This window comes from Hevea brasiliensis, chromosome 5, assembly GCF_030052815.1.
Source record: "Hevea brasiliensis isolate MT/VB/25A 57/8 chromosome 5, ASM3005281v1, whole genome shotgun sequence".
Lineage (NCBI taxonomy): Eukaryota > Viridiplantae > Streptophyta > Magnoliopsida > Malpighiales > Euphorbiaceae > Hevea > Hevea brasiliensis.
In genome coordinates this window covers 106,862,318-106,875,067 of record NC_079497.1, presented here as the reverse complement: position 1 = coordinate 106,875,067, position 12,750 = coordinate 106,862,318, and positions in this window count along the sequence as shown.

Below are 12,750 nucleotides of genomic sequence, written 5' to 3'. Positions count from 1 at the left end.
CTATTTGTTTGCCTTTGCCTCCTTCTTGAATAAATTGTTGTTCAAGAAATATGATATCTCTACTTACTATAACCTTTTGTGATGTAGGCAAATAAAAATAATATCCAAAACTCTCTTTTGGATATCCAACAAATTGACCTTTTTCTGATCTGGTTTCCAATTTATCAGTGTTAAGCTTTTTGATATAAGCTGAATAACTCTAAATCTTAACATGCTTAAGACTCGGTTTTCTTCCATGCCATATCTCATAAGGTGTGGAAGAAACTGTTTTTGATGGAATCCTATTTAGAATATGCAAAGTTGATTCTAATGTAAATCCCCAAAAGGAGATTGGCATATCAGTATAGCTCATCATACTATGTACCATATCTAATAGGGTACGATTTCTCCTTTCAAATACACCATTCAACTGTGGCGTTCCTGGAGGAGTCAGCTAGGAAACAATGCCATGCTCTTTCAAGTATTCATCAAATTCAGTACTTAAGTATTCACCTCCACGATCTGATTGAAGAGTTTTAATACTTTTTCCTATTTGATTTTCTACTTCAGATTTAAAATCTTTGAACTTTTCAAAGGATTCATGTTTGTATTTCATTAAATACAAATAGCCAAACCTTGATTTATCATCAGTAAAGGTAATAAAGTAATAAAAACCGCCTCTAGCTATTTCCTTAAATGGACCACATACATCAGTATGTATTACCTCCAAAATATTTTCAGCTCTTAGTCCTTGTCCAACAAAGGGTGATCTAGTTATTTTGCCCTGGAGATAGGATTCACAAGTTGGATTAGATTCAGAACCTAATGAGGATAAAATCTCCATTTTCTCAAGCTTTGCAATCCTATCTTCTGCAACATGACCTAATCATAAGTGCCAAATATATTTTGAACTTGAGTTGATTTTCATAATGGCATTACATTCATTTAGATTACTTGCATTCAATTTGTGTTTATCATTATTATCCAAATAATAAAGACCATCATGCATATAACCCGAGCCAACATATTTATTTCCAAAATAAATATTGCAAACATCATTTGTGAACTAAAATTCATAACCTTTTCTAGTCAAACTAGATATAGAAATGATGTTCTTAAAAGCTTCAGGTACATACAAAATATTATTCAAATACAAAATATGTCCACACATGTAAAAAGATTTAGATCCTATGGCTAAAGCTTCAAAAGTTGAGCCATCGCCAATCCAGAGTCTAACATCTCTAGAATGTAAGCTGCTACTATTTGCTAGTTCCTGCATATCATAAGAAATGTGAGAATTGGCACCAGTATCTAAAACCCAAGCTGTAGATGAACTATGAGCATTATCAGTATCTAAATAACAAGATATAGACATACCTTATGAAGGTGTATCCTTCTTGTCCTTCAGAGAAGCAAGATACTCTGGGCAGTTCCTTTTCCAGTGCTCATCCTTCTGGCAGTGGAAACACTTTCCTTTGCCTCCGTCATCTTTGGTCTTTCCTTTCTGTTTGGCTATCTTCTTGGAAGGTCCTGGAACTTGAGGTTTCTTATTCTTATTGCCCTTCTTCTTCTTGGATTTTCCAACAGAAGAAGATGCAATCAAAGCTACCTCTTTTCCTTTATTGCCTAGCATATTCTTTTGGGCAATAACAAGCATGTTAAGTAAATCAGCCAAGGTGTATTCCTGCTTCGTCATATGTAAATTTGTCACAAAATTCCCAAATGACTCAGGTAGGGACTGAAAGATCAAATCTGTCTGCAATTGGAAATCTATGTTAAAGTCAAGATGTTTCAGCTGCTCTATAAGCCAAATCATCTTGTGGACATGATCCCCAACATTTTGTCCCTCAGATATTCTCATTCAAAATTACTGCCTAGATATCTCATACCTAGCATTCCTGCTATGCTCACCATACAACTCTTGCAAGTGAAGGAGAATCTCACTTGCACTTTGCATATTTTTATGCTACTTTTGTAACTCATTACACATAGAAGTAAGCATGTAACATTTGGCTCTCATATCATGCTCCTTCCACTTGTCCAAAGTATCATGTTCCTCTTGAGTGGCCTCTGGATGTAAGGGACCAGGAACTTTTGAGTCTAGAACATATCCAATACGTTCTAGGTTCAAGACAAGTTTTAAATTTCTTAGCCAATCAGAAAGATTAGGTCCCGTCAACCTATTGTGATCAAGTATGTTCGCAAGGATATTGGATGGTGGTGGTTGTTGTGTGCTCATTATAATCAGAAAATTAACTACAGAAAATAACTAGATTAATTAGTAAATGTATCAAGTAATTAACCAAAATGATTATGGTCTTTTAATCAAATTGGTCCTCCCACTAACTTGGCGAATCCTACACTTCCAAAGTAGAAAACGGAAATCCTAGTTGGATGGATTTCTAGTGGGTGATTGAATTTTTATAGTTTTATTGATCATCCTCAGGCACATCCATTATTGAAATTACAATAAACTATAAATGAGCAACTCCATACCCATCACATCTCATGTGAGGTTTAATCATTTATCTAGCCCCTAATGCTCAAAATCTCAGGCACATCTATTATTGATTTATCTTACATCAGTTAAGTTGATTCCATTGAGCTAGTAAACATGCAAATAATTTTAATGTCCTCAGGCACATCCATTATTGGCCATCAACTTATTTACATATTTATAACATCTCATGCTTAACAATTATCTTTTAAGAAAATCTCTTAAATTAAATGCATCACATGCAAGTATTTAAAATTTCTTAAAATAATTGCCTTACTGGAGAGCCCATGATATAATTACTTTAATTATACCTGTAACACCCTCACTTTAGCTAGTCCTTGCATTCTACTGTTTCGGTGACCGGTGTCGGTCCAGACAGCTAGAACGTCTAGAAAAATATTTAAACTAGAGTGAGGAGTTATAAATAACCTAAATAATGGTAAGGAAAAATTTAGAAAAATTTAAGAATTAAAATACAATCAAGTTAAATAAGCCGGTGCCCTAGCGATGGGTAACCTAGTGGAAAGTTGCGGTCTTCGTAGCTAGGAGCCCTAAACCCGGGAGAAAATTCATGAAATAATTTTTGGGACTCTAGAAAAGAGTCATTGAGGTTTCGACGGTATTAGACTGCCAAGACAATGCTTAGAAAAATATTTAGATCGGTACAGACGATTTTGGCTCAATAAGCCAAATGGAGGGCATTTTAGTCATTTCGTCTTTAGAGATGATTTTTGGCCAACTTGTCCAGTTAAGTAAATAATTATTATGAAATAAAATATGAATAAATATTGCTAAAAATTTAATTAAAAATGAGTAGAAAAGAAAGAAAAAGAAAATGGAAATAAATACCAAATTATAACAAAATATGACGTCATAAATGAATAAGATTTAATTTCTAACCAATGGGAATTAATCAAGCAACTTAAAAAGGATAAATATCAATAATTGAGACACAAAAATGCAAATTATTTCTGTTCATTTTCTTCAAGTTTCGGCAGCCCATTCTCTCACTACCTCCATGAAAATTTCTTCCATTTCTCTCTTCCAAACCTTGCATTCCCACCACAAAACCCTAAGTTTCTTTCATTAAACCTTAACAACTCCTCTCGGGAAAGTGTTTGGCAGCCTAGAGAAAGAAGGAAAGTGAAGGAAAATTTAAGATTAGCCAAAAAAATTCTGCTTACACAAGCTTAGTGCTAGTTACACTCCACTTTTCTTTTCTAAACTTGAAATTAAGGTTAATTATGCATGAATTACAAGGGAAAAGTTGATATTTATGCATGAAATTAAAGACATAAACTTTGGCCAGCTTGTTTAAGGGTAGGATTTGAAGTGTTTGATGCCAAATGAATTTGATATTGTGCTTGAATTTGATGCTAGGTATGTTAGTGTACTTAAATGGTAGGTATTGTGTGAAGATTTAGTTGGGAGCTAGGGTTTTGAGAAGGAGTTTGAGGATATGTTTAATAGATATTAAATTGGTGTTCCAATGGTCAATTAGTAACCATTGGGAGTGAATTACCCTAAAATTAGAATGAATTGTAGCATTAAACATTAACTTGGTAGGCTGCCTCCATTGTGCCAGAATTACTGCACTTGAGTCCAGTATGGTTAGGCTGCAATAAGTTGAATTGTGTAGCTCCAATTGGTGCAAGGCCAATTAGAGATAAAACTAGACACATAATGCAACATTATTTATGAAGAAACCTGGCCCAGAAAACCAACCTAAGTTGCCCTAAAAATTGACCTAATTTGGGTGACCAATATGTTGTCCCTGGAAAATGACCAAATGAACAGTATTTATTCATTTGGTCATAACTCACTGTAGAAATGTCCAATTGACCTGAAATTTATATCAATGGAAAGCTTAAATAATTTAGGACAACTTTCATAAAGGACACAACTCAAAATTTTGACCAGAACTTAATGACATTGCCCACTAAACTCAGGACACCAAAACTGCCAGAATGGATTTTGCCTAGAAATTCTGGGTACTGTCTTATCCAGCCAGTTATGGTATTTAGGCCATAACTTGAGCTACAAAACTCCTATTGGAGTGATTCAAAAATGAAATTAAAGAAGACACATAAAGGAACAACTTTGGTGAAGAAAATTTTACCAAATTTCCACTGTAACAATGACCAATGGAATAGTAAACTTAAGGTATGAAATTTGAAAATTTTGAGTAACATAAAATAAGCTTTGAAATGGTATTGGAAATCAATGCTAACAAAAATAAAATGCAAAATGTGGTATCTTGGTGAATTTAGGTTCAACAAATCTATTATGTATTAAAAAGTCAACTTTTGTATAGGAATAGTTAAGTGAATAGTAACCTCAATGAAATGAATGCAAAGGACCGAAACTTAAATTGCTAATGATATCTCACTTAAATGATTTAAGGTTTGTTTAAATCATGTGATTAGTTTGATGGAATTTGTAGGCTCATCACAAATGGAACTTAGGAGAAATAATTGATATAATTTGAAATGTGAATTATAAATTACTATAAATGAAATATTAAAAGTATAAATGATGTGTAAATAATATTTGGGGGCTTTCCCTTTTTATTGAATAAAAAAATGAAAATTTGCTTGAACCTAGATACATGTGAATTGGTGTGATAGATTAGAGATGAAATTATAAATGAACTATACAAATGAAATTTATGAACATATGCATTAGATAAAAAAAGAATTTTGACATTGTATTCTCACTAGGAAATAAAATAAAACCTATTGACACTTAATGGTACATGAGTGAAATTAAGAGTAATTATAAATACTTAGTAAGCAAAACATTTCTTGAATTTTAAATGGTAAATTATATAAATAGTGTAATGAATAAATGAACCATATTAATGTATGAATGAGACATTAGTTCTCATTATTGTAGAAAGGAAAAATACTTTGAGTACAATGGTAATTGAGAACCATTGTTTTGAATTGTGATCATTATGGATAACATAATAAATATATAAATTACGATGAATGCATAAATTATATAAATATTAGACTTAGAGATTTATATTTCTATTATGAAAAGATTAAAAATGCTAGAAATTATAATTGGAACCTATAATGAAATAATGAAACTTATAAATACTTAATGGTACTATATGCCCATGTATTGCCTAGACACGTGTGTCAGATTGAATAGATTGGCATGCCAATAGGGTATTATTTTAGCATTACTGCGTAAGGCTTTATGCCTGTATTGATGGCTTTATGGCCGCACTAATGGCTTTATGCCCGTATTTATGGCTTTATGCCCGCACTCATGGCTTTTATGCCTGATTATATGTTATCATGGCTTTTTAGCCATACTGACTACATACGTGGTTAACGTTCCACGTTCCATGGTATGACGGCCCGAGACACCGCGATGTCCAGTGCCAACGACCCGTTATCCAGTTTAGTTAGCCTGTCATAAGTTATCTGGGCAGTGTAAATTATTGAAATTATTTAAGCATATTAGCAATTAAAAACATTAGAAAGTATTAAATAAAATGTGAAAAAGAGATTAGCAATAGAAACATAACAAAAATACAATTTGCAGAATCATAGAGAGACCTCAAATACAATACTCCTAGAATAAAATGTATATTGAATATTATTACTATAAGGCTATAAACTCAGTACTTCTAAAGAGGAACAAATTAGCATATAAGATAGTTAATACTAGAAATGTCATTTTAAATCAAATTAATACTTGTATATTTAGAATGCTTAATTCTTTTTTTATTTGTATATATTATTTCTTGTTATATTATTGCACCACTAAGCAGCAATACTTAGTGCGATGGATTTGTTTCCTCTCGCAGGTACTTTGACTGAGATTTTTGGAGTCCAGATCTGCAGAAGTGTCTGAAGTATTCAAAGTTGTCACCTCCTCAGCAATGCATGTCGATAGGGCCCATATAGATCATATTTTGTATTTTGTATAAAATGCTAGATATTGTATTGTAATGTAGATTATGAACAGGTAATGAATAGAAATGTGATGTAAATTAATAAATTATTTTTTTTATATGTAATTAATTTGAATATCATGTAAATTATAAATTTATTCAATTAGTTTGCAAATTATGTAAATTAATAGAAATATGAGAATTATGATATGTGAATGGAGTATGAATGAAAGTGGATGGAAATGAATATGAGAATTGAAATACATGAATATTATTGAAATATGAGATGATTATGAGATTTTATTATGAAAATATTATTGAATTTCAAATAGGTGAATAGTGAATCACGTCAAATAATAATAAAATAAGGGAAACTCCGCTGGTTTCTTCTTAGAAAAATAATTAATATTAAAATTTAACGAGTTCAAAATTATTAAAGAAATAACGTAAGATAAGTTAGGGTGCTCTAGCACCGAGTGTAATATGCCTTGCTCGGCTACACTGTAGTCGGGTGAGGGGTGTTACAATACCATTTCCAACTTAATCATTTGTTTGGAAGATTTAGTAGTCGGCTTAATTACTATTATGGTCTCACTTTGCACATCATCCATTTGGCTTGCATATATCATATACTTGCATACATTCCCATACATCTCATGCATACATGGATAAACAATTAATATGGTATGATCATGGACTTTCTAAGGGATTCAATTCTGAGCTACCAAGGATTGAATCAGGGTATTCCTAGGTGCATTTCATTCATTCATTTTACAATAGTTGCTGAAGGAGTACATAATCAACACTTGATCTTGAATTTCTCTCACTGGTCCCACCAATGCTCTTGACCTCCTTGATCTTCTTGCAATCCATTTACATTGTAATCCTTGACATTCCAAGGAGAATTTACAAGAATATGGACTTTAAAGTCTTCAAATAAATGAAATTATAACCCAAATTATTACAACACTTATAATACATGCCACTAAAATAAAATTAATTATTTTACATCCCAAAGAAAAATAAAAGAAATAATTCCAATCACATTGGTCTTTCATTGTCCATGATCATCCATCATGCATATTACTACTTAATAATTAAATAAAACATACATACTAAAATTAAATTGAATATCTCATATTCAACTAAAAAATTCAGATTTGAATCTCATTCAAACAAATTTAAAAATTCAGATTTGAATCTCATTCAAACAAATTTAAAAATTCAGATTTGAATCTCATTCAAACAAATTTAAAAATTCATATTTGAATCTCATTCAAACAAATTTAAAAATTCATATTTGAATCTCATTTAAACAAATTAAATTTAGAAACTCTTTTCAAATTTAATACCTTGAAAACAATTTTCAAAATTTAATTGTATGATTAAAATTCCTAATTAAACAATTTAATTAAGCATGGTCCTAAAGACATACAACAATTATATAAAGAAGGCCCAACAGCCATGCCCACCAAGGGATGCTCAACCATACCGCCAACTTGGTGATGCACAATTAGCTTTTGATGCATCCATATTTAATCAAATCACACAATTAAGTCTCAATAAACAATCTAAATGGTAAATATAGTGGCTCTGATACCAATTGAAGGAGCGGAAGCATGGTGATTAGTTCATTAGAGCATTGAATTTCAAAATTTTTCTTCTAGGGTTACATGCATCATGCCACATCTCTTATGTGCCTAATTAATTTCAATTCTCAATTGCATATTAAAATACTTTTAATATATATTAGGATCTATGTTTGTCATTCAAGATTGTGAATTAACAAATTAACTCATTTAAACCTTAGTTTAAAAGAGGAGATTGAGCACTAACCTCTTTGATGCATATGGATGCAATCGGCACCTTTAGAAGGCACCTAGGACCCCAAGTGTTATCCCTCTAGCTTGTCCACACCATGATTACCAATGGGCAGCCCTCAATTTATTTCTCAAGCCTTTGCCAACCAATTATAAATTTAGTTTTGCCTTTAGAGAGGTTGTATGTGTGTATAAGACACTAGAAACAAATTCTAGCAATTTTAATTCAAAGGGAATGGAGTGATTTTCTTTGAATTGATGAGAAAAGATGAAGAGAAGAGAGGGAGAGAGGTGTGCCGCCACACATAAGAGAGAAAGGAGAGGTGGCTAATTTTTTTCTTATAACTTCTCTTTATATAATTAGGTCAAGTAATCACTTAAACCCTATGCCACATGTCACCACCACATTGCATCTTATTTTTAATTGACTTAATTACATTAAGCCAAGTGTCAAAGCTAGACTTAATCTTAACTTTGATCACCTTGCATGCTAGGTAGATAAATGACAAACTTATATGATACCATGTGTCACCATGTGAAATAACCAAATTACCCTTACGTAATAATTTTGAGTTGTCAATCCAAAATCATTATTTCTCCTATTCTAATCAATTTATATCAAATATAAATTAATTAATCTCTATTAATTAATTTCTCATAATTAAATTCATATTTAAACACTTTAAATATATATTTAACTTATATTATAGATCTAATAACCTAGATTTGGTTTCAAGCCATGCTAGGGACTTTGCAATCTCATTGCAAACCAAAGCTATTTAATTAATCAATTAAACTCTTTAATTAATCAATTAAACTATTTAATTAATCAATTAAATTACATTTAACTTGGTGATTAACTTGTGTATGTGTGTGACTCACTAGGCTCATCACTAATTGGCAATGAGATATGATATCAACTCTTAATATCATCAGAACTCTTTCTTATCATAAATGATTTCTCTAAATCATTTTAGGCATCTCATAGACCATGGTTGACACCTAGCATAGCATGCCATGGCCACCCAATTAGTAATAAGGAATACCTTAAATGAACCTATAATCATATGTTACCATGCACTAGACTCTCTCTGTTACAAAATCCCAATTCAAGTTGGAGTCATGGTTAATGTTAAACCCCATTTGCTATGAACATTATGCTCTCTTTTAATTTTAGTTCTTGATTAATTAGATTTTCTTGTCAGAAACTCTTTTCTGACTAAATCTGTCTGTCCTAACCAGGAAAAAAATAATTAAATGAACATAGGATTTTATCCCTATTTACTTAGGGTAATAGATTCCATCTTGATAAAATCCTATCTCCATATATAACTAGTAGGAGCCAACACATGCCCATATACCCATACACAGTACAAGTATGAAAGCAGTATCAAACTCAAACTACCTATACACAAGATAACTGTGTTATCTCAGGTCTAAAGATTATATGCACTTATATGATATATGACAATGCATTAACAAGAGTAAACTCCATGTGTTTGTCATATGCGTTACTGGTTTGGCCTACTTATCATGTATAAGTGCCTACCATATTTGTTATGTGGCATGAGACTCACCACTCCATCTTATTTATATCTCATATAAATACCTTGGGAACAAACATGATTACAATCTTTCTGGATAAGTCATGTCCTGTGTGAAGTATCCTCTATTGTAAACTAATTTATGATACTTTGTACTAGAAATACTATCGCTCATATTCTTAACAACTTAAGAATAGAATTTCTAATAAAATATCAATGGACCTTTTCTATTACACGTAAATACATTATGTAAACGGAAAAGTGAAATTGCCTTTTATTAATAAAATATGCACAAGATATATACTGAATGATATGCTCTAGGGTATACTACTAACAATAGTTGCATTCCTCAACTAACTTTCCTCATACTGTTAGAAGTCTAAATGGATTTATCCCATTGCTACCTACTCCATTTTTGAAACAGGAATAGACAGAGTTTGATCCATATCTTGTAACTCTGAACCCCATGTTTTGGCTCCTGACACTGCCCAAACCATGACCTGCTCTAAGTCCTACACTTTTGGATTCTATATCTTGATAGCTATCCTCACTCATGTATCCTCGTTCTAGGTTTTCTAATATTGCCTTTCAGTTCATCCTATTTACCTTGCTCAGGATGGCACTTTTTATACCTTATATCACACTTTAATCTTCATGACCTTGTCCTCTTTTTGGCTTTTTTTGACCTTATATCCTCATTCATCTCTTTTATCTTACCCAAAGTGGAACTTGATTATTTTATTCTTTAGTGCTACTCTCTTTCTTGATCTAACTATTATGTCAGAAACTTTTATCTCTTCACTGTCTCTATCAAGTTATCAACACCTTGATGTTACTCAAAATTGGTGCTCTAACCACTCTGGCTGGTACTTCCACTGTCATTCAAATTTCTCTCCTGTTGCGTCTAAAACCAACTATCCAAATTTTCATTTCTATATTTCCTTTTATCTACTGATATTTTATGACTTATTTTCGCTGACTTGCAGTCATTGTCCTTTCCTCTGTTTAACTCTAAACTACCCTGTAATACCTCAAGGATGGAATCTACATGATTCCTTTTTTTTTTTCCTTACTACTCCAAAGCTCTGCATCCATCATGATCTGATCTCTTATGATCCTTACAATGAAAATTGTACTCTCTCTAAAGGGATACCTGAGCTACTATTTCTTATCACACTACAGTCCCATTTAGGACATCATTCCACAGATCGTTATATTAGTGGTACTCTTCTGTCTCTCCTCAGAAAACATTACAATACTCTATAGTATAACTGACTGTAAGAGAGGTACTACCTCAACCCCATTACCACAACTATATAAAGTTGTCTGCTCTCTTTTTATATTGTCAACCTTCATAGAATGTCATTTCTAAGGTTACGAATATTATTCATAACCTCCAATCTGTTAGTAGTATGCCCTAGAGCATATCATTTAGTATGTATCTTGTACATAATTTTATTAATAAAAGGCATTTCCACTTTTCCGTTTACATAATATATTTATGTGTAATAGAAAAGGTCCATTGATATTTTGTTAGAAATATTATTCTTAAGTTGTTAAGAATATGAGTGACAATATTTCTAGCACAAAGTATCATAAATAGGTTCACAATCGAGGATACTTCATAATAAGGACATGACTTATCCAGAAAGATTGTATTCATGTTTATTCCCAAGTTATTTATATGAGATATAAATAAGATGGAATGGTGAGTCTCATGCCATATAACAAACATGATAGGCACTTATAAATGATAAGTAGGTCAACTGAAGGACACTTATGACAAACACATGGAGTTTACTCTTGTCAATGTTTTGTCATAAATCATATCGATGCATATAATCTTTAGACTGAGATAGCACAGCTTATCTTGTATATAGGTAGTTTGAGTTTGATCTGCTTTCATACTTGTACGTGTATGGGTATATGGGCATCTGTTGGCTCCTACTAGTTATATATGGAGGTAGGTGTTGATCAAGATGGAATCTGTTCCTCTAAGTAAATAGAGATAAAATCCTATGTTCATTTAATTGTTCTTGATGTTTCAAGTTCTGGCCAGACAGATAGATTTATTGAAAGAGTTTCGATGAGAAAAATCTTTTAATCAAGAACTGGAATTAAAAGAGAACATAATATTCATAGCAAATGGAGTTTGACATAAACCATGACTCCAGCTTGAGTTGGGATTTTGTAACAGAGAGATTCTAGTGCATGGTAACATATGATTATAGGTTCATTTAAGGTAAACCTTATTACTAATTGGGTGGCCATGGCATGCTATGCTAGGTGTTAACCATGGTCTATGAGGTTCATAAAATGATTTAGAGAAATCATTTATGGTAAGAAAGAGTTATGATGATATTAAGAGTTGATATCATTTCTCATTGCCAATTAGTGATGAGCCTAGTAAGTCACACACATACACAAGTTATCACCTATTTAAATATGATTTAATTAATTAATTAAAGAGTTTAATTGATTAATTAAATAGATTTGGTTTGCAATTAAATTGCAAAGTCCCTAGCATGACTTGAAACCAAATCTAGATTATTGGATGTGTAGTATAAATTAAATTTATATTTAAAATGTTTAAATATGAATTTAATTGATGAGAAATTAATTAATAGAGATTAATTAATTAATTTATATTTGATATAAATTAATTAGAAGAAGAAAATAATTATTTTGGGTTAAGAACTCAAAATTAAGACACGAGGGCATTTTGGTCATTTTGCGATTGTGACACGTGGCACCATGAGATGGTGACACATGGCATAACACATAAGCTTGCCAAATATTTTTAATCATGTAAGATGATTAAAATCAAGATTAAATATAGGTTTGACACTTGGCACAATGTGATTGGGTCACTTAAACCTAGAGCTAATCAAAAGGTGACATGTGGCTAGGGTTTAATGTGTTAACCTAGCTATTTAAGTGGGGTTATGAAAAGAAAACACAACCAGCAGCCTCTCCTCTCATATGTCACGCCACTTTGAG